The 24,490-nt window shown below is 49.0% G+C and overlaps 1 pseudogene; it reads right to left on the reverse strand.

Annotated features, from left to right (window-relative positions):
• Window positions 1-4,864: 4,864 nt before the first annotated feature.
• LOC144602651 (tumor necrosis factor-like) lies at window positions 4,865-8,364 on the reverse strand (annotated as a pseudogene).
• Window positions 8,365-24,490: the final 16,126 nt, after the last annotated feature.

The following is a 24,490-nucleotide window of genomic DNA, read 5'->3' on the forward strand; positions in this document are numbered from 1 at the left end:
GGCCGCCATTGGTGGAGCGGAAGCACGTGGCCGCTGGCTGGGTGAGGTCACGTGGGGGCGCGGGGCGGTGACGCCATCTTTTGTCCCTTATTTGGGAGTGAGCAAGTTGGCAACCCAATACAGGACCAAATTAGTGAGGGAAAGGGGAAGTTCACATTAAACAGGCAGGGGCCAGTGAGGAAGTGTCAAAAGGCAGAGAGGAAATGGGAAGTAAACTGGCCAGAGGAGACAGATCAGAGCCACAGAGTCATAGCTTCACACAGTGTGGAAACGGGCCCTTCGGCCCAACTAGCGCGACTAGGCTTGTATACACTGGAATTTAGAAGGTTGAGAGGGGATCTTATCGAAACATATAAGATTATTAAGGGGTTGGACACGTTAGGGGCAGGAAACATGTTCCCAATGTTGGGGGAGTCCAGAACCAGGGGCCACAGTTTATGAATAAGGGGTAGGCCATTTAGAACGGAGATGAGGAAAAGCTTTTTCAATCAGAGAGTTGTGAATCTGTGGAATTCTCTGCCTCAGAAGGCAGTAGAGGCCAATTCTCTGAATGCATTCAAGAGAGAGCTAGATAGAGCTCTTAAGGATAGCGGAGTCAGGAGGTATGGAGAGAAGGCAGGAACGGGGTATTGATTGAGAATGATCAGCCATGATCACATTGAATGGCGGTGCTGGCTCGAAGGGCCGAATGGCCTCCTCCTGCACCTATTGTCTATTGTCTATAACCTCCAGATGCCAGCCAACATGCTCATTCTACACTAGTCCCACCTGCCTGCGTTTGCCCCATATCCCCCTAAACTTATCCTATGTCTGAAGAAGGGTCTCGACCCGAAACGTCACCCATTCCTTCTCTCCAGAGATGCTGCCTGACCTGCTGAGTTACTCCAGCATTTTGTGTCGATCTTCGGTTTAAACCAGCATCTGCAGTTCCTTCTCGCACACTACCCTGTCCAAGTACCTATCTAAATGTTTCTTAAACATTGAAAGGCTGGAGCGATTGGGCTTGTATACACTGGAATTTAGAAGGATGAGGGGGGATCTTATTGAAACATATAAGATAATTAGGGGATTGGACACATTAGAGGCAGGAAACATGTTCCCAATGTTGGGGGAGTCCAGAACAAGGGGCCACAGTTTAAGAATAAGGGGTCGGCCATTTAGAACGGAGATGAGGAAGAACTTTTTCAGTCAGAGAGTGGTGAAGGTGTGGAATTCTCTGCCTCAGAAGGCAGTGGAGGCCAGTTCGTTGGATGCTTTCAAGAGAGAGCTGGATAGAGCTCTTAAGGATAGCGGAGTGAGGGGGTATGGGGAGAAGGCAGGAACGGGGTACTGATTGAGAATGATCAGCCATGATCGCATTGAATGGCGGTGCTGGCTCGAAGGGCTGAATGGCCTCCTCCTGCACCTATTGTCTATTGTCTATTGTGATGGTAAAAGGGGGATTTGGAGAGTCATTTTGGGTCTGGGAGCGAAAGTGAAATGTCAGACACGAAATGCTGGAGTAACACAGTGTGGCCAGGCAGCATCTCTGATTGATGATTCAGGTGGAGACCCTATGTACAAACTCCGTACAGACAGCACCCGTAGTCGGGATCACACCCGGGACTCTGGCGCTGTAAGGCAGCAGCTCTAACGCTGCGCCACCGTGCCGCTTCTCTGTTCTCCAGAGATGTTGCCTGACCCGCAGAGTTACTTCAACACTTTGTACCTTTCCCAGACGATGATATCCCCCTCAACAGGTAGTGTAATTTAGCGACAGAGCTCTAGATGTCGACTTATTTACATCGGCGAAACCAAACGCAGGCTCGGCGATTGCTTCGCTCAACACCTGCGCTCGTTCCGCGTTAACCAACCTGATCTCCCGGTGGCTGAGCACTTCAACTCCCCCTCCCACTCCCAGTCTGGCCTTTCTGTCATGGGCCTCCTCCAGTGCCATAGTGAGGCCCACCGGAAATTGGAGGAACAGAACCTCATATTTCGCCTGGGCAGCTTGCAGCCCAGCGGTATGAACATTGACTTCTCCAACTTTAGATAGTTCCTCTGTCCCTCTCTTCCCCTCCTCCTTCCCAGATCTCCCACTGTCTTCCTGTCTCCACCTATATCCTTCCTTTGTCCCGCCCCCCCCCTGACATCATTCACGAAAGAAAAAAATACCCCAGGCATCGAAAGAAGACCAAATGACTCGATTGTTTGAGTGGGCGGGTGAATCGACCCCGAAACGTCGCCCATTCCTTCTCTCCTGAGATGCTGCCTGACCTGCTGAGTTAATCCAGCATTTTGTGAATAAATCCCCCTCAACAGGAATCAGTGATAAGGAACAAACATACAAATCCACATTTCAAGAGAGAGAGTTAGGTAGAGCTCCAAGAGATCGCGGAGTCAAGGGATATTGGGAGAAGGCAGGAACGGGGGTACTGACTGAATGATCAGCCACGATCACAGTGAATGGCGGTGCTGGCTCGAAGGGCCGAATGGCCTACATCCTGCATTTGTTGTCTATTGAAATAAGAGAACTAGAAATATTTTGCTCTTAAATACTTTTATTCACTTTTTTTTCCGACAACCTGAACATGAATAATAACATAAATAACAGTAAATAAATAATAATAATAATAATATAAATGCAATATTAAATAAATACATTAAAATAATAACTTATATCACATAATAACTCTATATTATATCATAAATAATAACTTATATCGTATGACATATCTTGAGAGAGATTTTGACATTTACAGACATCTTTAAAACAGATGCGACCATTTTTCTATATCAATTCTATATCTGGCCATCGCCACAGTTGTAGTCGAACAGTGGAGTGCTCTGGGTTGAAGTTCCCACTGGGTGAAATGGGACATGTTCCCCCCCCCCCCCCACAGATCGTTGACGAAGATCTCAGGTTCCTGCAAGAACGTGGAGGCTGAATTGGAAATTTCCGGAATTCGGGAAGGACTCCGGACATTCCAGAGGCAGTGATACGACTGTAATCGGCTCACATCCCATTCACGAAAGAAAAAATACCCCAGGCATCGAAAGAAGACCAAATGACTCGATTGTTTGAGTGGGCGGCTGAATCGTACCGTTCACAGAAGAAGTATTCTTAGTCGTCTGGGCGGTAACGTCCGCCAAAAGATGACCAAATTAGCGATTTGGAAAGCCAGTCGGCTGGAGGGAGTTTGACTAGGTCTCCTCGCCACCAGAGAATCTCGGAGCCTCTGCAGATACTTGGCCATCGAGGGACCCCTGGAGGTGAACCAGATGGCCTCCAGCACAGAGGCGAGTCTGGAGAAGGTCCTCGACCCAAAGCCTCAGAATAAAAGGAGGTGCCTTCAGAATGGAGATGAGGAGGAATTTATTCAGATAAAAGGGTGGTGAATCTGTAAAATTTATTGTCACAGAATCTGTGGAATTCTCCGCCTCAGAGGCATTGGAGGCCAATTCTCCAAATGCATTCAAGAGAGAGCTAGGGGGGAGCTCTTAAGGATAATGGAGTCAGGGGGTATGGGGAGAGGGCAGGAATGGGGTACTGATTGAGAATGATCAGCCATGATCACATTGAATGGCGGTGCGTACAGGCTCGAAGGGCCGAATGACCTCCTCCTGCACCTATTGTCTATTCTCTAAAACCTGGCTTTGTCCATGTCCTCCAGAGATGCTGCCTGACCTGCCGAGTTACTCCAGCACTCCAGTGCATCACAGAGAGAGAGGCAATGCATTGATCAGACCCCTCAGGGATCAATAACTGGTCATCGGGCTACACAGTCTGAATATCAGACCTGTTGCCTTGCTTGTTAGCTCGTGGGACAGTCTGCTTACATTCTCCCTTGGAGTACCTGTTTCAATAAGATAAATAAATTTAACATAAATTCAATTTAAATATATCAGTTACATCTTTCAAAGGAAATGTGGGCTTATTCAAACATCGCCCATCCAATTCCCCACCTTGACAAAAAGGACAATACAATGTAATCACCAACAAAGGGGGTGGATGGATCAGAGATGGAGGTTGCCATTGGCATCTTATTGAGGCTATTCAACGTTTCCAATGGCCTCCCGTGGAGAGCTCTGCTGGAGCTACCACCCAGGTACTCCAGTAATGGCCCAACACACCTGCCAGCTTAATACCACATGCAGAATCCACAGAGAGAGAGAGGAGAGGTGGAGCAGAGAGGGGGAAGAGGGGAGATGGAGAGAGAGAGAGAGAGAGAGAGAGAGGAGAGAGAGAGAGAGAGAAGAGAGAGAGAGAGAGAGAGAGAGAGAGAGAGAGAGAGAGAGAGAGAGAGAGAGATGAACAAAATGTGTGGAGAATGTGAAAGAGACAGGAGAGAGAGAGGGGAGAGAGAGAGAGAGAGAAAGTGAGAGTGAGGAATGAACAAGATGTGTGGAGAGTGTGAAAGGGACAGAAGGGGAGTGATGGAGGGACAGGAGGGGGAGAGAGAGAAAGAGAGGAGAGAAGGAGCGAGAGAGAGAGAGAGAGAGAGAGGTGAGAGAGAGAGAGAGAGAGAGAGAGAGCGAGAGAGAGTGAAAGAGATGAACGAGATGTATTGAAGAAGGGTCTCGATCCGAAACGCCACCCATTCCCTCTCTCCAAGAGATGCTGCCTGACCTGCTGAGTTACTCCAGCATGTTGTGACACCTTGGAGATGTATTGAAGGGCCACTGCCAGTGCCATCCATCATAGAGCCCCCCCGAACTGTAAACATCCATTGGTACTTTAAATACAGAAACGAACCTGAAAGTGCAATTAGTGCCGTTGAGGACAATGTGCCCCGTCAAATAAGTCCAGGTCACGCCTGTCGCACCTCAACCCCAACAAAACCTCCCCCGTCCCCGCTCCTCCTTGGCCATCCATTGAGGTTCCTCACAGAGCAAAGATGCCAAAGAAGGTTTTCCCGCGGATCGGTCCACGTAGCCCAGCACCCACTCGTTGACCATGGAGTAGATCTGGTCTCCGGCCTCAAACTCGAACACGCCCCCCCTGGTAGGAGGTCTTGTACCACAGCTTATCGTGTGCCTTGTAGTGGCAGGCGGACTTGACGGCCTTCAGGAGGAGGTTGTCATCCTCGCTGTTTTCCGCCCGGAGGAGATGTTGTGGCTCAGGTAGATGGGCTGATCCGGGCACCCCCTTTGGTAGAAGACCACCTGGGTGTAGACAAAGTAAAAGCCTCTGGTCTCGATGACCAGGCCGTTGTTAGCAAAGCCCAGCCCTTGCACGTTGCTGGGGAGGACGGTTCTGTCCCACATCAACTTCCCTCCTGCGTTGCTCGGTGCCGCTGTGGGTCAGAAGGAGACAGGGGGGTCAACGTGAGCACAAAATCAAGGCAGGTACCGACACCAATCAATAGACAATTGACAATTTGAGGAAGCATATTCTTGCTATTGAGGGCGTGCAGCGTAGGTTTACTAGTTAATTCCCAGAATGGCGGGACTGTCATATGTTGAAAGACTGGAGCGACTAGGCTTGTATACACTGGAATTTAGACGGATACATGACAATAAACTAAACTAAACTAAACTCTATGACTGTGACTCTTTAACTCTATATCTCTCTGTCTATGAGTCTATAACTATGTCTGCTGCAGTTGTACAGGGCATTGGTGAGACCGCACCTGGAGGGTATTGCGTACAGTTTTGGTCTCCTAATCTGAGGAAAGACATTCTTGCCATAGAGGGAGTACAGAGAAGGTTCACCAGATTGATTCCTGGGATGGCAGGACTTTCATATGAAGAAAGACTGGATAGACTCGGCTTGTACTCGCTGGAATTTAGAAGATTGAGGGGGGATCTTATAGAAACTTACAAAATTCTTAAGGGGTTGGACAGGCTAGATGCAGGAAGATTGTTCCCGATGTTGGGGAAGTTCAGAACAAGGGGTCACAGTTTAAGGATAAGGGGGAAGTCTTTTAGGATCGTGATGAGAACGTTTTTTTTTCACACAGAGAGTGGTGAATCTGTGGAATTCTCTGCCACAGAAGGCAGTGGAGGCCAATTCTCTGGAAGTTTTCAAGAGAGAGTTACATTTAGCTCTTAAGGCTAAAGGAATCAAGGGATATGGGGAGAAAGCAGGGTACTGATTTTGCCTCTCTCTCTCTCTCTCTCTCTCTCTCTCTCTCTCTCTCTCTCTCTCTCTCTCTCTCTCTCTCTCTCTCTCTCTCTCTCTCTCTGATCATGATCACATTGAATGGTGGTGCTGGCTCGAAGGGCCGAATGGCCTCCTCCTGCAACTATTTTTTATCTTTCGATGGCCCACGCTGCCTGGACTAAGCAGCAGCCAACACACCCCACGGTTCTCCCCAATGCAGTTAGTGGCGATGAGGGGGAGGGCTCTTACCGACGAGATGAGCCGCGATCCGTCCTCTCGGGCCGTCTCCCATCTGCTTCATGAGACCGGGTAAAGCTGCAGAGAGAGGTCCTGGTCAGTACTGAGACAATGCACCCGGGAAGACCACATGATAGGAGAGAGGGAGAGAGGGAGTGGGGGGGGGGGGGAGGGAGGGGAGGGGGAGAGGGAGGGAGGGAGGGTGGGTGGGAGAAAGGGGAGAGAGGGAGGGGGAGAGGGGAGACGGGAGAAAGGGGGAGGGAGGGAGGGAGGGATGGAGATGGAGAGGGAGAAGAGGGGAGAAAGATAATGTGTTTGTGTGTGTGTGTGAGAGAGAGGGAGAGAGAGAGAGAGAGAGAGAGAGAGAGAGAGAGAGAGAGAGAGAGAGAGAGAGAGAGAGAGGAGAGAGAGAGAGAGAGAGAGAGAGAAGGGGAGAGGGAGAGAGGGAGGGTGGGAGGGAAGGAGGGAGGGAGGGAGGGAGAGAGAGGAGAGAGAGGGAGAGAGTGTGTGTGTGTGTGTGTGAGAGAGAGAGAGAGAGAGAGAGAGAGAGAGAGAGAGAGAGAGAGAGAGAGAGAGAGAGAGAGAGAGAGAGAGAGAGAGAGAGAGAGAGAGAGAGAGAGGAGAGGGGAGGGGGGGGAGAGAGAGAGAGAGAAAGAGAGAGAGAGAGAAGAGAGAGAGAGAGAGAGAGAGAGAGAGAGAGAGAGAGAGAGAGAGAGAGAGAGAGAGAGAGAGAGAGAGAGAGAGAGAGAGAGAGAGAGAGAGAGAGAGAGAGGGAGAGGGAGAGAGGGAGAGAGAGAGGAGAGAGGGAGAGAGGCAGACAGAGAGAGGGGGAGAAAGTTAAAGAGGTGGGATTCTGATACTGACAAGGTACTGTCCAAGAAAGACACGGGCGTGAGGGGTGGAAGGGATGAGTGTTTTTTTTGGGGGGGGTGGGGTTCAGAGCCGGGGGACGGGAGGGGAGAAGGGGGGCAGACACTCACCGTTGTCCGCTGAGGGTCGCGTCCACCAGCTGCAGTTGCGAATCGTTGGCCATTCTGCGAGGGTGAAGAGAGGGCGAGTTAGGTGGGTGACCGTGAATGCTTCAACCTCACTAGGACTGACTGTGCGAAATGTGGACACCAGGACAAAGACACAAAGTGCTTGGAGTGTCTGAAGAAGGGGTCTCGACCCGAAACGGCACCCATTCCTTCTCTCCAGAGATGCTGCCTGACCTGCTGGGTTACTCCAGCACTCTGTATCTTCTCTAACTTTAGGTGGACCCCCCTACATTCCTCCCCTCTCCACCCCGCCACCGGTCACACCAGCTTCTCGTTCTCGCCTAGCAAACAGCTAACAATGCCCTGTTTCCTTTATCACCATTACTTTTATTTCCCCCTATATCTTTCAACCATTCGTTCTATATCTCTATATCACCGTCTATATCACCGTCTATATCTCTCGTTTCCCTTCCCCCTGACTCTCAGACTGAAGAAAGGGCTCTCGATCCGAAACGTCTCGACCCATTCCTTCTCTCCAGAGATGCTGCCTGTCCCGCTGAATTACCCCAGCACTTTGTGCCTGTCTACATTTTCTCCAGAGATGCTGCCTGTCCCGCTGAGTTACTCCAGCATTTTGTGTCTTCCTTCTCTCCAGCGATGCTGCCTGTCCCGTTGAGTTACTCCAGCACTCTGTCTCTGTCTACCTTCTCTCCAGAGATGCTGCCTGTCCCGCTGAGTTACTCCAGCGTTTTGTATCTACCTTCTCTCCAGAGATGCTGCCTGTTCCGCTGAAGTTACTCCAGCACTTTGTGTCTGTCTGTCTTTGTATCTTGCCGGTTGCCCCTCAAACATAAACGATTCCCCCCCGCCCTCCCCCCTAAAATAAACCCCTCTCAGCCGCTTACCTGTCTCATTTTGACTCAGAATCAGATACGAAGTGACAGCCAACAAGCCAAGGACTGCCAGGGCGCAGAGAGCTGGCCAGAAGTAACTCCTCTTGGAGCTTGGTTCTCGGATAACGACGATAGTTCCCTTCTCCGGGTCCAGCGGGCTTTCATGGGTCATGGTGACTGATTGATCAAGCTTCTGCTGCCTCCTGCTTGTTGTGTGAGTGTGTGTGTTGTGTCTGTCTGTGGGGTCTGTTGTGAGACGTCCCTATATGAAGCCGCCGCTTCCACGACAGTGACGAGATGGGGAATAACCCGCAATAGCTCCATCACTGGAAAAAAAAACCCAGTCAAAACCAGTCACCCGAGAGCGAAAGTGCGAGGGAGGAGGGCTTTTTTATTACGCCGGATATTCAAGTTTCATCTGGGCTGAGAGGAGGGACGTTTTGCCTTGTAACCCAGGCGGAAAAGGCACGTACAGCCGTTCCGACAAAAGGGAGCAAGGAGTTTATCACAAAATTGCTGCAGTAACTCAGCAGGTCAGGCAGCATAGAAACATAGAAAATAGGTGCCCTTCGAGCCTGCACCACCATTCAATGTAGTGTAAGAAAATAACTGCAGATGCTGGTACAAATCCGAAGGTATTTATTCACAAAATGCTGGAGAAACTCAGCAGGTCAGACAGCAATCTCAGAGAGAAGGGATGGGAGGACTTTTCAGGTCGAGACCCTTCTTCAGTATCATTCACAAAATTGCTGAGTAACTCAGCAGGTCAGGCAGCATAGAAACGTAGAAACATATAAACATAGAAAATAGGTGCAGGAGTAGGCCATTCGGCCCTTCGAGCCTGCACCGCCATTCAATATAGTATAAGAAAATAACTGCAGATGCTGGTGCAAATCGAAGGTGTTTATTCACACAATGCTGGAGTAACTCAGCAGGTCAGGCAGCATCTCAGGAGAGAAGGAAAGGGTGACATTTTCAGGTCGAGACCCTTCTTCAGACCGCCATTCAATATGATCATGGCTGATCATCCAACTCAGTATCCTGTACCTGCCTTCTCTCCATACCCCCCTGATCCCTTTAGCCACAAGGGCCACATCTAACTCCCTCTTAAATATAGCCAATGAACTGGCCTCAACTACCTTATGTGGCAGAGAATTCCACAGATTCACCACTCACTGTGTGAAAAAAAACGTTCTCATCTCGGTCCTAAAAGACTTCCCCCTTATCCTTAAACTGTGACCCCTTGTTCTGGACTTCCCCAACATCGGGAACAATCTTCCTGCATCTAGCCTGTCCAACCCCTTAAGAATTTTGTAAGTTTCTATAAGATCCACCCTCAATCTCTAAATTCCAGCGAGTACAAGCCGAGTCTATCCCAGTCTTTCTTCATATGAAAGTCCTGCCATCCCAGGAATCAATCTGGTGAACCTTCTCTGTACTCCCTCTATGGCAAGAATGTCTTTCCTCAGATTAGGAGACCAAAACTGTACGCAATACTCCAGGTGTGGTCTCACCAATGCCCTGTACAACTGCAGCAGAACCCTCCCTGCTCCTATACTCAATCCTCGCATCTCAGGAGAGAAGGAATTGGAGGACGTTTCGGGTCAAGACCCTTCTTCAGTCTTATTCACAAAATTGCTGGAGTAACTCAGCAGGTCTGGCAGCATCTCAGGAGAGAAGGAATGGGAGGATGTTTCGGGTCGAGACCCTTCTTCAGATTCGACCCGAAACGCCGCCCATTCCTTCTCTCCTGAGATGCTGCCTGACCCGCTGAATTACTCCAGCATTTTGTGAATAAATACCTTCGATTTGCACCAGCATCTGCTGTTATTTTCTTACCCTTCTTCAGTCTGATCACCCAGAGACTTGTGAATTTGCGCCACAGAGGGCAGTGGAGGCCAATTCACTGGATGAATTTAAAAGGGAGTCAGATAGAGCTCTGGGGACTAGCGGAATCAAGGGATATGGGGAGAAGGCAGGCATGGGTTACTGATTGTGGATGATCAGCCATGATCACAATGAATGGCGGTGCTGGCTCGAGGGGCCAAATGGCCTCCACCTGCACCTATTTTCTCTGTTTCTAATGGCCTTTCTGTGACAACATGTCTCCCCTATCCAGCCCTTTCTTAAGTTGGCAGGCTTCCTGTCAATACAACTTGGGTAATGTTTTTATTAAAAGACTTGAGTCTGATGGACTTCGAGTCAAGAAAAGTCTGTCAACGTTTAGCATTTCCCTGAGGTCTTGTTTTTATCACTGATATGGTCTGAATCACTGAATGGTCTGGAGAGAAGGAATGGGCGACGTTTCGGGTCGAGTCTGAAGAAGGGTCTCGACCCGAAACGCCCTCCCCATTCCTTCTCTCCAGAGATGCAGCCTGACCTGCTGAGTTACTCCAGCATTTTGTGAATAAGACTGAAGAAGGGTCTCGACCCGAAACGTCCTCCCATTCCTTCTCTCCTGAGATGAGAACGTTTTTTTTTCACACAGAGAGTGGTGAATCTGTGGAATTCTCTGCCACAGAAGGTAGTTGAGGCCAGTTTGTTGGCTATATTTAAAAGGGAGTTAGATGTGGCCCTTGTGGCTAAAGGGATCAGGGGGTATGGAGAGAAGGCAAGTACGGGATACTGAGTTGGATGATCAGCCATGATCATATTGAATGGCGGTGCAGGCTCGAAGGGCCGAATGGCCTATTCCTGCACCTATTTTCTCTGTTTCTATGTTTCTAATCAACTCAGTGATTGCATAGTTCCTTCAATGGATGTTACCGATTTTTTGACAATCATGGAAAGCAGAAGAACCACCACAATGCCCTTCCTAAATTACACCTCAAACACTATAATCCAAATAAGGAACAATTTAATCAGATGTTAAGACTGCTGTGCCCCCGATACCATTTGCATTTGACAGAGGAACCCAGTCCAATGGATTGCTGTCATTAATATAGTCATAGAGTGATACAGCATGGAAACAGGCCCTTTGGCCCAACTTGCCCACGCTGGCCAACGTGTCCCACCCGCACTAGTCCCACTGACCCGTGTTTGGCCCATATCCCTCCAAACCTGTCCTATCCATGCAACTGTCTGGCTGCTTCACAAACGTTGGGGAATGGTCCCAGCCTCAACTACCTCCGTTCCATTCACCTACCACCTTTGTGTGAAAAAGTTATGGAGGGGGAAGGAGGGAGGGAGGGGGAGGGGAGGGAAATGGGGTTAGAGGGGAGGGGGGAGGGGGGAGGGGAGAGGGGGGGAGGGGAGGGCGCTGCACCAATGCAGGAGAGGTTTGGGCCCAACGGGTCCACTTGTTCTAGTGGGCAACTATTTGCACGCCTTGGGTATGCAAGCAAAGAATTTCACTGTGACTTTTCCATAAACAATAGACAATAGACAATAGGTGCAGGAGGAGGCCATTCGGCCCTTCGAGCCAGCACCGCCATTCAATGTGATCATGCCTGATCATTCTCAATCAGTACCCCGTTCCTGCCTTTTCCCCATACCCCCTGACTCCGCTATCCTTAAGAGCTCTATCTAGCTCTCTCTTGAATGCATTCAGAGAATTGGCCTCCACTGCCTTCTGAGGCAGAGAATTCCACAGATTCACAACTCTCTGCCTGAAAAAGTTTCTCCTCATCTCAGTTCTAAATGGCCTACCCCTTATTCTTAAACTGTGGCCACATTTCACATGTGACAATAAAGTGACAGGAGACATTGGAGAGTGGACACCTCCCCATCCACATCGGTGATGCTGAGGTTGAAAGGGTCAGCAGCTTTACGTTCCTCGGTGTGCACATCACTGAGGACCTGTCCTGGACACTGCACACGGACACAATAACAAAGAAGGCCCCTCCAGCGGCTCTTTTTCCTGAGAAGACTGAGGAAGTTTGGCACGAACGCCAGCATCCTCACAAACGTCTACAGATGCACCATCGAGAGCCTGCTGACATTACAGGGCTGCATTACAGTCTGGTACGGGAGCTGTTCTGCCCACAGCCACAAATCACGACAGAGAGTGGTGAAGACGGCACGGCACATCACTGGCAACCGTCTCCCGGCCATTCAGGACATTTTCTACCGGCGGTGCCTGTGGAAGGCACGCAGCAACATCAAGGACCACAGCCACCCAGCACGCAGGCTGTTCTCCTTGTACCTTCAGGCAGACGATACAGGAGTATGGCTGCGCGTACCACCAGACTTAAGAACAGTTTCTACCATCAGGCCATCAGGCTTCTGAACTCATAAACACATTTCAAATCATATGTGTTGATTATTTTTAATATTGTCTTTTTACCTATTTTTAATATTGTCTTTTTTACCATTTGGAACGGAGATGAGGAAAAACCTTTTCAGTCAGAGAGTTGCGAATCTGTGGAATTCTCTGCCTCAGAAGGCAGCGGAGGCCAATTCTCTGAATGCATTCAAGAGAGAGCTAGATAGAGCTCTTAAGGATAGCGGAGTCAGGGGGTGTGGGGAGAAGGCAGGAACAGGGTACTGATTGTGGATGATCAGCCATGATCGCATTGAATGGCGGTGCTGGCTCGAAGGGCCGAATGGCCTCCTCCTGCACCTATTGTCTATGTCTATTGTCTCTTGTCAGACTCTGCTCCTCAGTTTGAGACTTGGTTAAGAGAATTAATGGGCATCTTACACGTAGAGAGGCTGAGATATGAATTGTCTGCAACCCTCAGAAGTTCTTCAACATATGGAACCCAGTGCTGCAGCATATTAAGGACAAGTAAAACTATCCCATCAGTGCCACATGTTTTTGTACCTTCTTTGAATCTAGCAGTGAAAATACTGAAATATTTGACTTGTGAAAATTACCTTGCCTCACGTTTTTGTGCTTTTGTCTTTTTTTGTCACATTGTAGTTATGTTTTTTTAAAATTTATTTTTATTTATTTAATTGATTTGTTTGTTTTCATGATTATGTAGGGAAGGGGAGGGTTGGGGTTTACTGCTGTTGTTATATGCACTGTAATTAATTAAATAAATAAAAATAAAATAAACATAAATAAATAAAGAAATGACTGAATGCAGGGGCAAGTTGGGCAAGTAATAATAATAATATGCCTTAAGGGGTTGGAGAGGCTAGATGCAGGAAGATTGTTCCCGATATTGGGGAAGTCCAGAACAAGGGGTCACAGTTGAAGGATAAGGGGGAGGTCTTTTAGGACCGAGATGAGAAAGTTTTTTTTTCACACAGAGAGTGGTGAATCTGTGGAATTCTCTGCCACAGAAGGTAGTTGAAGCCAGTTCATTGGCTATATTTAAGAGGGAGTTAGATGTGGCCCTTGTGGCTAAAAGGATCAGGGGGTATGGAGAGAAGGCAGGTACGGGATACTGAGTTGGATGATCAGCCATGATCATATTGAATGGCGGTGCGTACAGGCTCGAAGGGCCGAATGGCCTACTCCTGCACCTATTTTCTATGTTTCTATGTTTCTATGTACAATGAAATTAGAAGTGCTACATCTGAAACAGTGCGACAGTGCAAATCTTTCAAAGACAATCGCACAAACATAGGAACCAACACAACAAATACCAATATCAATAAAAAACCTAACAAATAATAAATGAGTTTTACACCTAAAATGCTGAAAATATATTTAAAAAGTGCAACGAAAGTGAGAGTCACATCAAGTCAAGTATTTCCATTCACAGTTCTTATGGCCCAGGGAAAGAAACTGTTTTTAAGTCGGTTTGTTCTGGCCCTTGAAGAGTCTAATAATAATAATAATAATGCATTACATTTATATAGCGCTTTTCAAACACTCAAAGACGCTTTACAGGGATTTCTAGAACATAGAGAATTGAATAAATAGATAAATAAGTAAACGAACAGAAAAAGGAGACAGAAGGTGAGGTGACGGTCAGTGGTTGAAGGCAGTGCTGAACAGGTGAGACTTCAGTGATGTTTTGAATGTGGTGAGTGAGGAGGAGTCTCTGACGGTTTGGGGTAGTGAGTTCCATAGGGTGGCAGCAGCGATGGAGAAAGCCCTGTCCCCCCAGGATCTGAGTTTGGTCTGGATGGGGGGGGACAGGAGATTGGCAGCAGCAGAGTGGAGGGTACAGGTGGGAGTGTGCCTGTGGAGGAGGTCAGTCAGGTAGGATGGGGCCAGGTTATGGAGGGCTTTTTAGGTCATGAGGAGGATTTTATACTGGATTCTCTGGGAATTTGTACTCTGATTCTCTGGAGTCTAGAGGAATCTATTGTCACATGTCCTGAAATAGAATAATGAAATTCTTATTTGCAACATCTACACGATTGGTTGTATACACGGTACTCAATTATACAATATAATAAACGAACCACAAAAAAAAATCAACACATTTTAAAATATTTCGTTTTGGGGCAGCACTGTGATGTAGCTGGGGGACACACTGCTTCACAGCACCAGAAACCCGGGTTCCATCCCAACTACGGGTGCTGTCTGTGCAGAGTTTGCGCGCTCTCCCCGTGACTGCTCAGGTTTTCTCCGGGCACGCCGGTTTCCTCCCACATCCCGCGAAGCCGTGCGAGTTTGTAGGTTAATTGGCCCTCTGTAAGTTGCCTGGTCTCGGACAGGGTGGTCTGCAGCACTGGGGTTCCGCAGGGAACAGTGCCGGCTCCACTCTTGTTCTCCCTGTACACTGCGGACTTCAGGCACAGCTCTGCGGACTCCGACCTGTAGAGGTTCTCTGACGAATCTGCCATTGTCGGCCTCATCGCGGGCGACCGGGACAGGGCACACAGAGGACTGATCAAGGAGTTTGTGGACTGGTGCCAGCGGAACCGCCTCCGATTCAACGCGGGGAAAACCAGGGAGATGGCGGTAGATTTCCGCAGGCACAGCTAGGTCCGCCCAACACCGGTGAACATCCAGGGAATGGACATCGAGTGGGTGGATTCTTATAAGTACCTGGGGTGTCTACCTCAACAATAAACTGGACAGGACTGAAAACACCGACGCGCTATACAGAAAGGGCCAGAGCAGACTTTATCTGCTAAGGAGACTCAGGACCTTTGGAGTGCAGGGGGCCTTGTACATCACGGTGGTTGCATCGGCCATCTTCTATGGAGTGGTCTGCTGGAGCAGCAGCATATCATATCATATCATATCATATCATATCATATCATATATATACAGCCAGAAACAGGCCTTTTCGGCCCACCAAGTCCGTGCCGCCCAGCGATCCCCGTACATTAACACTATCCTACGCCCACTAGGGACAATTTTTACATTTACCCAGCCAATTAACCTACATACCTGTACGTCTTCGGAGTGTGGGAGGAAACTGAAGATCTCGGAGAAAACCCACGCAGGTCACGGGGAGAACGTACAAACTCCTTACAGTGCAGCACCCGTAGTCAGGATCGAACCTGAGTCTCCGGCGCTGCATTCGCTGTAAAGCAGCAACTCTACCGCTGCGCTACCGTGCCGCCCTTAGGGAAGAGACTCGACAAGCTGGTCAGGAAGGCCGGCTCTGTCCTGGGTTGCCCCCTCGACTCAGTGCAGGCGGTGGGAGAGAGGAGGATGATGGCAAAGCTAACATCGCTGCTGGACAACGACTCCCACCCCATGCAGGACACTGTCACTGCACTGAGTAGCTCCTTCAGTGACAGACTCCTTCACCCCAAGTGAGTGAAGGAGAGATATAGGAGGCCCTTCCTTCCGGCTGCTGTGAGACTGCACAACCAGCACTGCTCCCAGCAGACGAGTCAACAATAACAGCTAAGAACACAATAGACAATAGACAATAGGTGCAGGAGGAGGCCATTCGGCCCTTCGAGCCTGCACCACCATTCAATAGACAATAGACAATAGGTGCAGGAGTAGGCCATTCAGCCCTTCGAGCCAGCACCGCCATTCAATGCGATCATGGCTGATCACTCTCAATCAGTACCCCGTTCCTGCCTTCTCCCCATACCCCCTCACTCCGCTATCCTTAAGAACTCTATCCAGCTCTCTCTTGAAAGCATCCAACGAACTGGCCTCCACTGCCTTCTGAGGCAGAGAATTCCACACCTTCACCACTCTCTGACTGAAAAAGTTCTTCCTCATCTCCGTTCTAAATGGCCTACCCCTTATTCTTAAACTGTGGCCCCTTGTTCTGGACTCCCCCAACATTGGGAACATGTTTCCTGCCTCTAATGTGTCCAATCCCCTAATTATCTTATACGTTTCAATAAGATCCCCCCTCATCCTTCTAAATTCCAGTGTATACAAGCCTAATCGCTCCAGCCTTTCAACATACGACAGTCCCGCCATTCCGGGAATTAACCTAGTGAACCTACGCTGCACGCCCTCAATAGCAAGAATATCCTTCCTCAAATTTGGAGACCAAAACTGCACACAGTACTCCAGGTGCGGTCTCATCATGGCTGATCGTTCTCAATCAGTACCCCGTTCCTGCCTTCTCCCCATACCCCCTGACTCCCGAAACGTCACCTATCACTTCTACAGCGTGGAGAGCTTGCAGTCCCTGGTTAGAGACTGGCTTGGGGATCTCCAAGCCGCGGGAGCTTCGACCGCTGCAACGTGGGAGATTAGATCGCCCCGATGTGGGAGATTTCGATTGCCGGCTGTGGGAGCTTGGATTGCCCCGCGGGAGAAAAAGGAGGGGAGAAGTTAAGACTTTATAGCCTTCCATCACAGTGAGGCATGTGGAGGATGCTTTTGTCAAATTTTATGTAGTTGTGTGTCTCGTTGCTTTTTTTGGCATGGCTGTATGGCAAAGCCAAATTCCTCGTATGTTGCAAAAGATACTTGACTAATAAAATATGATTATGACTATTATGATATTGATTATCCATGTTCTCCACAGATGCTGCCTGACCCGCTGAGTTACTCCAGCACTCTGTGAAACGTCACCTGCCCACGTTCTCCACAGATGCTGCCTGATCCGCTGAGTTACTCCAGCACTCTGTGAAACGTCATCTATCCATGTTCTCCACAGATGCTGCCTGATCCGCTGAGTTACTCCAGCACTCTGTGAAACGTCACCTGCCCACGTTCTCCACAGATGCAGGCTGACCCGCTGAGTTACTCCAGCACTCTGTGTTGTTACAAAACTGGTGACCAATGAGTTGAAGGCCCTGTTTTCAACGCCGTATTTCTAAAGTAAACTCAAGTGCGGAAACAGCAAAGAGGTGGTGGGGGGGGGGGGGGAGCGGGGGGGGGGGGGGGGAGCGGGGGGGGGGGGTAGCGAGGGCTCGAAACCTGTTCGGATGTGGAGCCTTTTGCTGTGGGTTACAGGGTAACAGAGGAAGTGAGCACTTATCAGCCCACACACACCGCCTGCAGTCTCTTCCAGCTTCCCTGGGGCTCTCCTCTCTCTGGGATTTCCCTGGGTTTAAATAATACCCACCAAACCTGATTCACATCTTCTCACTGTGAAATGTGAGTCTTTATTCCCGATGGCCACGTAGATAAGGCCCTGCAGACAGATCATTAACCCTCAGCTGCTCACCGTTCAATAGACAATAGGTGCAGGAGTAGGCCATTCGGCCCCTCGAGCCAGCACCACCATTCAATGTGATCATGGCTGATCATTCTCAATCAGTACCCCGTTCCTGCCTTCTCCCCAGACCCCCTGACTCCGCTATCCTTAAGAGCTCTCTCTTGAAAGCATTCAGTGAATTGGCCTCCAATGCCTTCTGAGGCAGAGAATTCCACAGATTCACAACTCTCTTGACTGAGAGGGAAAGCAAGGGCTACTTGAAGTTCGAGAAGTCAATGTTCATACCGCTGGGGTGCAAGACAGCACTGAATGGAGACAGCACTGAATGTATACAGCACTGAATGGAGACAGCACTGAATGGTTATAGCACTGTCAAGTCAAGTCAATTTTATTTGTATAGCACATTTAAAAACAACCCACGTTGACCAAAGTGCTGTACATCAGTCCAGGTACTAAGAACGAACATACAATGGCACACAAACGTAACAGCACATACATAAACAGTTCACAGCGCCCCCTCAGAGGGCCTCAAACGCTAGGGAGTAGAAATAGGTTTTGAGCCTGGACTTAAAGGAGTCGATGGAGGGGGCAGTTCTGATGGAGAGAGGGATGCTGTTCCACAGTCTAGGAGCTGCAACTGCAAAAGCGCGGTCACCCCTGAGCTTAAGCCTAGACCGCGGGATAGTGAGTAGCCCCAAGTCGGCCGACCTGAGGGACCTGGAGATAGAGTGGTGGGTTAGAAGATTTTTGATATGGGGGGGGGAAGGTCAGGCGCAGGCTCGGCGATCGTTTCGCTGAACACCTCCACAGCCTGCGCCTGGTCTCGGGGCTATGGTGGCACGGTGGCGCAGCGGTAGAGTTGCTGCCTTGCAGCGAATGCAGCGCCGGAGACTCAGGTTCGATCCTGACTACGGGCGCCGTCTGTACGGAGTTTGTACGTTCTCCCCGTGACCTGCGTGGGTTTTCTCCGAGATCTTCGGTTTCCTCCCACACTCCAAAGACGTACAGGTATGTAGGTTAATTGGCTGGGCAAATGTAAAAAAGATTGTCCCTAGTGTGCGTAGGATAGTGTTAATGTGCGGAGATCGCTGGGCGGCGCGGACCCGGTGGGCCGAAGGGCCTGTTTCCGCGCTGTATCTCTAAATCTAAAAAAAAAAAATCTATGCCCGAGCTTGCAGGAGAATATTCAATAGTCAGATAACAGTGGGGAAGAACCAGTCGCTGAGTCGCACACCATCTGATTCCATTCACTTCTTCCACTTGTGAAAATCAAACACCAGCAATTAAAATTTCCAGAATAATTAGTGATAGTTCTTGCATCAAAGAGAGATGTTATAGGATGTGACACACATTTGATCGAGAATATTCAGAAGAAATTTTCTCTGGAAAATGAATGATTTGGATGAAGGAATTAGAAGTAACACTAGCAAGCTTGCGGATGACATAAAGCTGGGTGGCAGTGTGAACTGCGAAGAGGATGTTAGGAGGTTGCAGGGTGACCTGGACAGGTTGAGTGAGTGGGCAGATGCATGGCAGATGCAGTATAATATGGATAAATGTGAGGTTATCCACTTTGGTGGCAAAAACAAGGAGGCAGATTATTATCTCAATGGTGTCAGGTTAGGTAAGGGGGAAGTGCAACGAGATCTGGGTGTCCTTGTACACCAGTCACTGAAAGTTGGCGTGCAGGTACAGCAGGCAGTGAAGAAAGCTAATGGCATGTTGGCCTTCATAACGAGAGGATTTCAGTATAGGAGTAAAGAGGTTCTTCTGCAGTTGTATAGGGGCCTGGTAAGACCACATCTGGAGTATTGTGTACAGTTTTGGTCTCCTAATTTGAGGAAGGACATCCTTGTAATTGAGGCAGTGCACCGTAGGTTCACGAGATTGATCCCTGGGATGGGGGGATTGTCCTATGAGGAAAGATTGAAAAGACTAGGCTTGTATTCACTGGAGTTTAGAAGGATGTGAGGGGATCTTATAGAGACATGTAAAAATATAAAAGGACTGGACAAGCTAGATGCAGGAAAAATGTTCCCAATTTTGGGCGAGTCCAGAACCAGGGGCCACACAGTCTTAGAATAAAGGGGAGGCCATTTAAAACTGAGGTGAGAAGGAACTTTTTCACCCAAAGAATTTGTTGTGAATTTGTGGAATTCTCTGCCACAGAGGGCAGTGGAGGCCAAATCACTGGATGCATTTAAGAGAGAGTTAGATAGAGCTCTGGGGGCTAGCGGAATCAAGGGATATGGGGAGAAGGCAGGCACGGGTTACTGGTTGTGGATGATCAGCAATGATCACATTGAATGGTGGTGCTGGCTCGAAGGGACGAATGGCCTCCTCCTGCACCTATTTTCTATGTTTCTATGTTTGTATGTAATGCTAAATAAATGTTTGCCTGACCAAAGTGGACCACGAAGGGGGATGATCACCTTCTAGCGAGTGTGCTACAGGACCCCAAACAGTCAACAGGAATTAGAAGATCAAATATGCCAGGAGATTGGGTTCATGAAACGATCTGCCGGAGGAGGTAGTTGAGGCAGGTCCGATCGCAACATTTAAGAAATATTTGGACAGGTACATGGATAGGATAAAAGGTAAAGGGGCCAAAAGCTGGCAGATGCGACTATGTAGATGGGAAAATATCACAAAATGCTGGTTTTTACTGCACAAAATGCAAAATGCTGCACTCACATCTCGGAGGACCTCACATGGTCCAATAACACTGCTGTGCTGGTCAAGAAGGCACAACAACGACTGTTCTACCTGAGAACACTGAAGAAGTCTGGTCTACCCCAACAGCTGCTGATGACCTTCTACCGCTGCACCATAGAGAGCATCCTCACGCATGGCATCCCTGTGTGGTACCTCAGCTGCACGGAGGCAGAGAGGAAAACTCTTCAGCGGGTAGTCCACAGAGCTCAGAGGACCATCGGAACACAGCTACCAGCCTTGGAGGGCATCTACAACACACGATGCCTCAGAAAAGCCACCAGCATCCACAAAGACTCCTCACACCCCTGCAACAGTCTGTTCGAACTTCTACCATCGGGTACAAGGCCTTCTACGCCCGCACCTCCAGACTCAGGAACAGCTTCATCCCCAGGGCCATAGCTGCCATGAACCGGTCCTGCTGAGCCGGATGGTCACATCACACAGTGATCCGGCACAGATCTACTTGAACTTTATACTGTTTCAAAACTGTTTCTAATTTGTTTCATTGGGTTGTTTAATTTAATACTGATTAGCTAATTAGTTTATTGCATCGTATGGGAGGCGCATTCCCAATCTCGTTGTACCCCCGTACAATGACAATAAAGATATATTGTATTGTATCGTAATGTATTGTATTGTCTGAAGTCTGAAGAAGGGTCTCGATCCGAAACGCCACCCATTCCTTCTCTCCTGAGATGCTGCCTGACCCGCTGAGTTACTCCAGCATTTTGTGATACCTACAAAATGCTGGAGTAACTCAGCTGGTCGGGCAGCATCTAGGGAGAGAAGGAATGGGAGACGTTTCGGGTCGAGACCCTTCTTCAGACTTCAGACCGTATCCTCTGCCTCCACTAGTCGAAACAAGAACTTTTTCAAAACTCAGGAGTTTCACTTTGGCGATAAAAACATCTCTCTGACACTCGATTAGGAAATGAGGTCACCCCCCTGAAATGACTTTTTGGGAATTCCCACACATTCCACAAGCTTACTTTTTCCCCTCCCCCTTTTGCCCACAACCCTGTCCATTGCAAATTGCCGCTTTGTCGGATCTGTTTACATCCAATGGGTTGCGTCATCACCCCGATAGATAACGAATCAATTGAACAAAGTACAACATATGTCTGCATTTAGCAGTCTTGCAATGTCATGCACGACAGAGGATGATGCATCACTGACTAACGCCTGTGGGCAGTACGGTGGCGCAGCGGTAGAGTTGCTGCCTTACAGCGAATGCAGCGCCGGAGACTCAGGTTCCATCCTGACTACGGGCGCCGTCTGTACGGAGTTTGTACGTTCTCCCCGTGACCTGCGCGGGTTTTCTCCGAGATCTTCGGTTTCCCCCCACACTCCAAAGACGTGCAGGTTTGTAGGTTAATTGACTGGGTAAAAATGTAAAAATTGTCCCTAGTGTGTGTAGGATAGTGTTAATGTGCGGGGATCACTGGGCGGCGCGGACTCGGTGGGCCGAAGGGCCTGTTTCCGTGCTGTATCTCTAAATCTAAATCTAAATCTACCTTAAACTAACTGGTCATTTCGGCTTACAAGTCAAGTCAAGTTTATTTGTCACACACACAAGATGTGCAGTGAAATGAAATTGGCAACGCCTGCGGATTGTGCTAAAACTACAAAACAGAGTAGAATTTGTTATTTGTTTTTAACACAAAAAATAGATTAATACAGTAAATTAAATTAGTCAATAGACAATAGACAATAGACAATAGGTGCAGGAGTAGGCCATTCAGCCCTTCGAGCCAGCACCGCCATTCAATGCGATCATGGCTGATCACTCTCAATCAGTACCCCGTTCCTGCCTTCTCCCCATACCCCCTCACTCCGTTATCCTTAAGAGCTCTATCCAGCTCTCTCTTGAAAGCATCCAACGAACTGGCCTCCACTGCCTTCTGAGGCAGAGAATTCCACACCTTCACCACCCTCTGACTGAAAAAGTTCTTCCTCATCTCCGTTCTAAATGGCCTACCCCTTATTCTCAAACTGTGGCCCCTTGTTCTGGACTCCCCCAACATTGGGAACATGTTATCTGCCTCTAATGTGTCCAATCCCCTAATTATCTTATATGTTTCAATAAGATCCCCCCTCATCCTTCTAAATTCCAGTGTATACAAGCCCAATCGCTCCAGCCTTTCAACATACGACAGTCCCGCCATTCCGGGAATTAACCTAGTGAACCTACGCTGCACGCCCTCCATAGCAAGAATATCCTTCCTCAAATTTGGAGACCAAAACTGCACACAGTACTCCAGGTGCGGTCTCACCAGGGCCCGGTACAACTGTAGAAGGACCTCTTTGCTCCTATACTCAACTCCTCTTGTTACGAAGGCCAACATTCCATTGGCTTTCTTCACTGCCTGCTGAACCTAGTCCCTGGTGATATGAGAGTTAACAGTCCTGATGGCCTGTGGGAAGAAACTCCGTCTCATCCTCTCTGTTTTCACAAATTATTTACATCGGCGAAACCAAACGCAGGCTCAGCGATCACTTCGCTCAACACCTGCGCTCGGTCCGCGTTGGCCAAACTAGTCTCCCGGTGGCCGAGCACTTCAACTCCCCCTCCCATTCCCAGTCTGACCTTTCTGTCATGGGTCTCCTCCAGTGCCATAGTGAGGCCCACCGGAAATTGGAGGAACAGCACCTCATATTTCGCCTGGGCAGCTTGCAGCCCAGTGGTATGAACATCGACTTCTCCAACTTTAGATAGTTCTTCTGTCCCTCTCTTCCCCTCCTCCTTCCCAGATCTCCCTCTATCTTCCTGTCTCCACCTATATCCTTCCTTTGTCCTGCCCCCCTGACATCAGTCTAAAGAAGGGTCTCAACCCGAAATGTCACCCATTCCTTCTCTCCCGAGATGCTGTCTGACCTGCTGAGTTACTCCAGCGTTTTGTGAATAAATACCTTCGATTTGTACCAGCATCTGCAGTTATTTTCTTGCACTACTCTCCGCAGGGCCTTCCTGTCCTGGGCAGAGCTGTTCCCAAACCAGACTGTGATGTTGCCGGACAAGATGCTTTCTACAGCCCCAGAGTAGAAGCACTGAAGGGTCCTCAGAGAGACTCTGAATTTCCTCAACTTACGATGTGCTTCCCTGCTATCACCCACCGTGAAAATTCAAAGGCGCTTTATAATCTTTCAAAGTTGGTGCCATGTTCCATCCCATTAATAAACAACAAAGACTCATTTACAGAGAGGCTTGAACAGCCCTTAGAGAACTTCAACAGCACCTGCAGCTATAATTTGACACCACCCGATTTGGCTTACCCAAACATAAAGGCCTGTAAAATGGTTCAAACTCAGGGAGATGCAGGCCATTCCCACCCCTAACGAACACTCCCTCTTAACTCTTGAAGAGATCAATCGGACTGCACAGTGGCACAGCTGCCTCACAACTTCAGAGACCTGGTTTCGACCCTGAAGGTGCAGGAAGAAAGGCTGCAGATGCCGGTTAAAATCGAAGGTAGACGCAAAATGCTGGATTATCTCGGCGGGTCAGGCAGCGTCTCGGGAGAGAAAGAATGGGTGACGCTTCGGGCGAGGTCCTTCTTCAGACTAGAAGGGTCTCGAGCCGAAACGTCACCCATTCCTTCTCTCTCTCTCTCGAGATGCTGCCTGACCCGCTGAGTTACTTCAGCATTTTGTGTCGAATGGTGGCACAGTAGGTGGTGTGTGTCTGGAGCGTGCTGCCAGGGGTGGTGGTGGAGGCAGATACTATAGTGGCCTTTAAGAGACTTTTTGATAAGCATGGAATGCAGGGGTGTGGATTATGTGCGGGCAGAATAAGAGTCTGGCTTGGAGTGATGTTTGGCACGGATATTAATAGCCAAGGGGCCTTTTCTAGTGCTATACTGTTCTATGTTCCATGTACTTATATTTAGTAGCTGCTGGAACTGGGGCTTAGCACCCCACTGTGTGCCTGGGTCCTGGACTTTCTCACCGCCAGGCCCCAAGTGGTCAGGATGGGGGAACACACATCTAGTTCCCCCACCCTGAACATAGGATCCCCCCAGGGTTGCGTCCTTAGCCCCCTACTGTACTCCCTGTACACACATGACTGTGGGGCCAGGTTCAGCTCAAACTCCATCATCAAGTTTGCTGATGACACTGTGGTGGTGGGCCGGATCTCCAACAACGATG

Source organism: Rhinoraja longicauda, chromosome 19 (assembly GCF_053455715.1).
Source record: "Rhinoraja longicauda isolate Sanriku21f chromosome 19, sRhiLon1.1, whole genome shotgun sequence".
Classification (NCBI taxonomy): domain Eukaryota; kingdom Metazoa; phylum Chordata; class Chondrichthyes; order Rajiformes; family Arhynchobatidae; genus Rhinoraja; species Rhinoraja longicauda.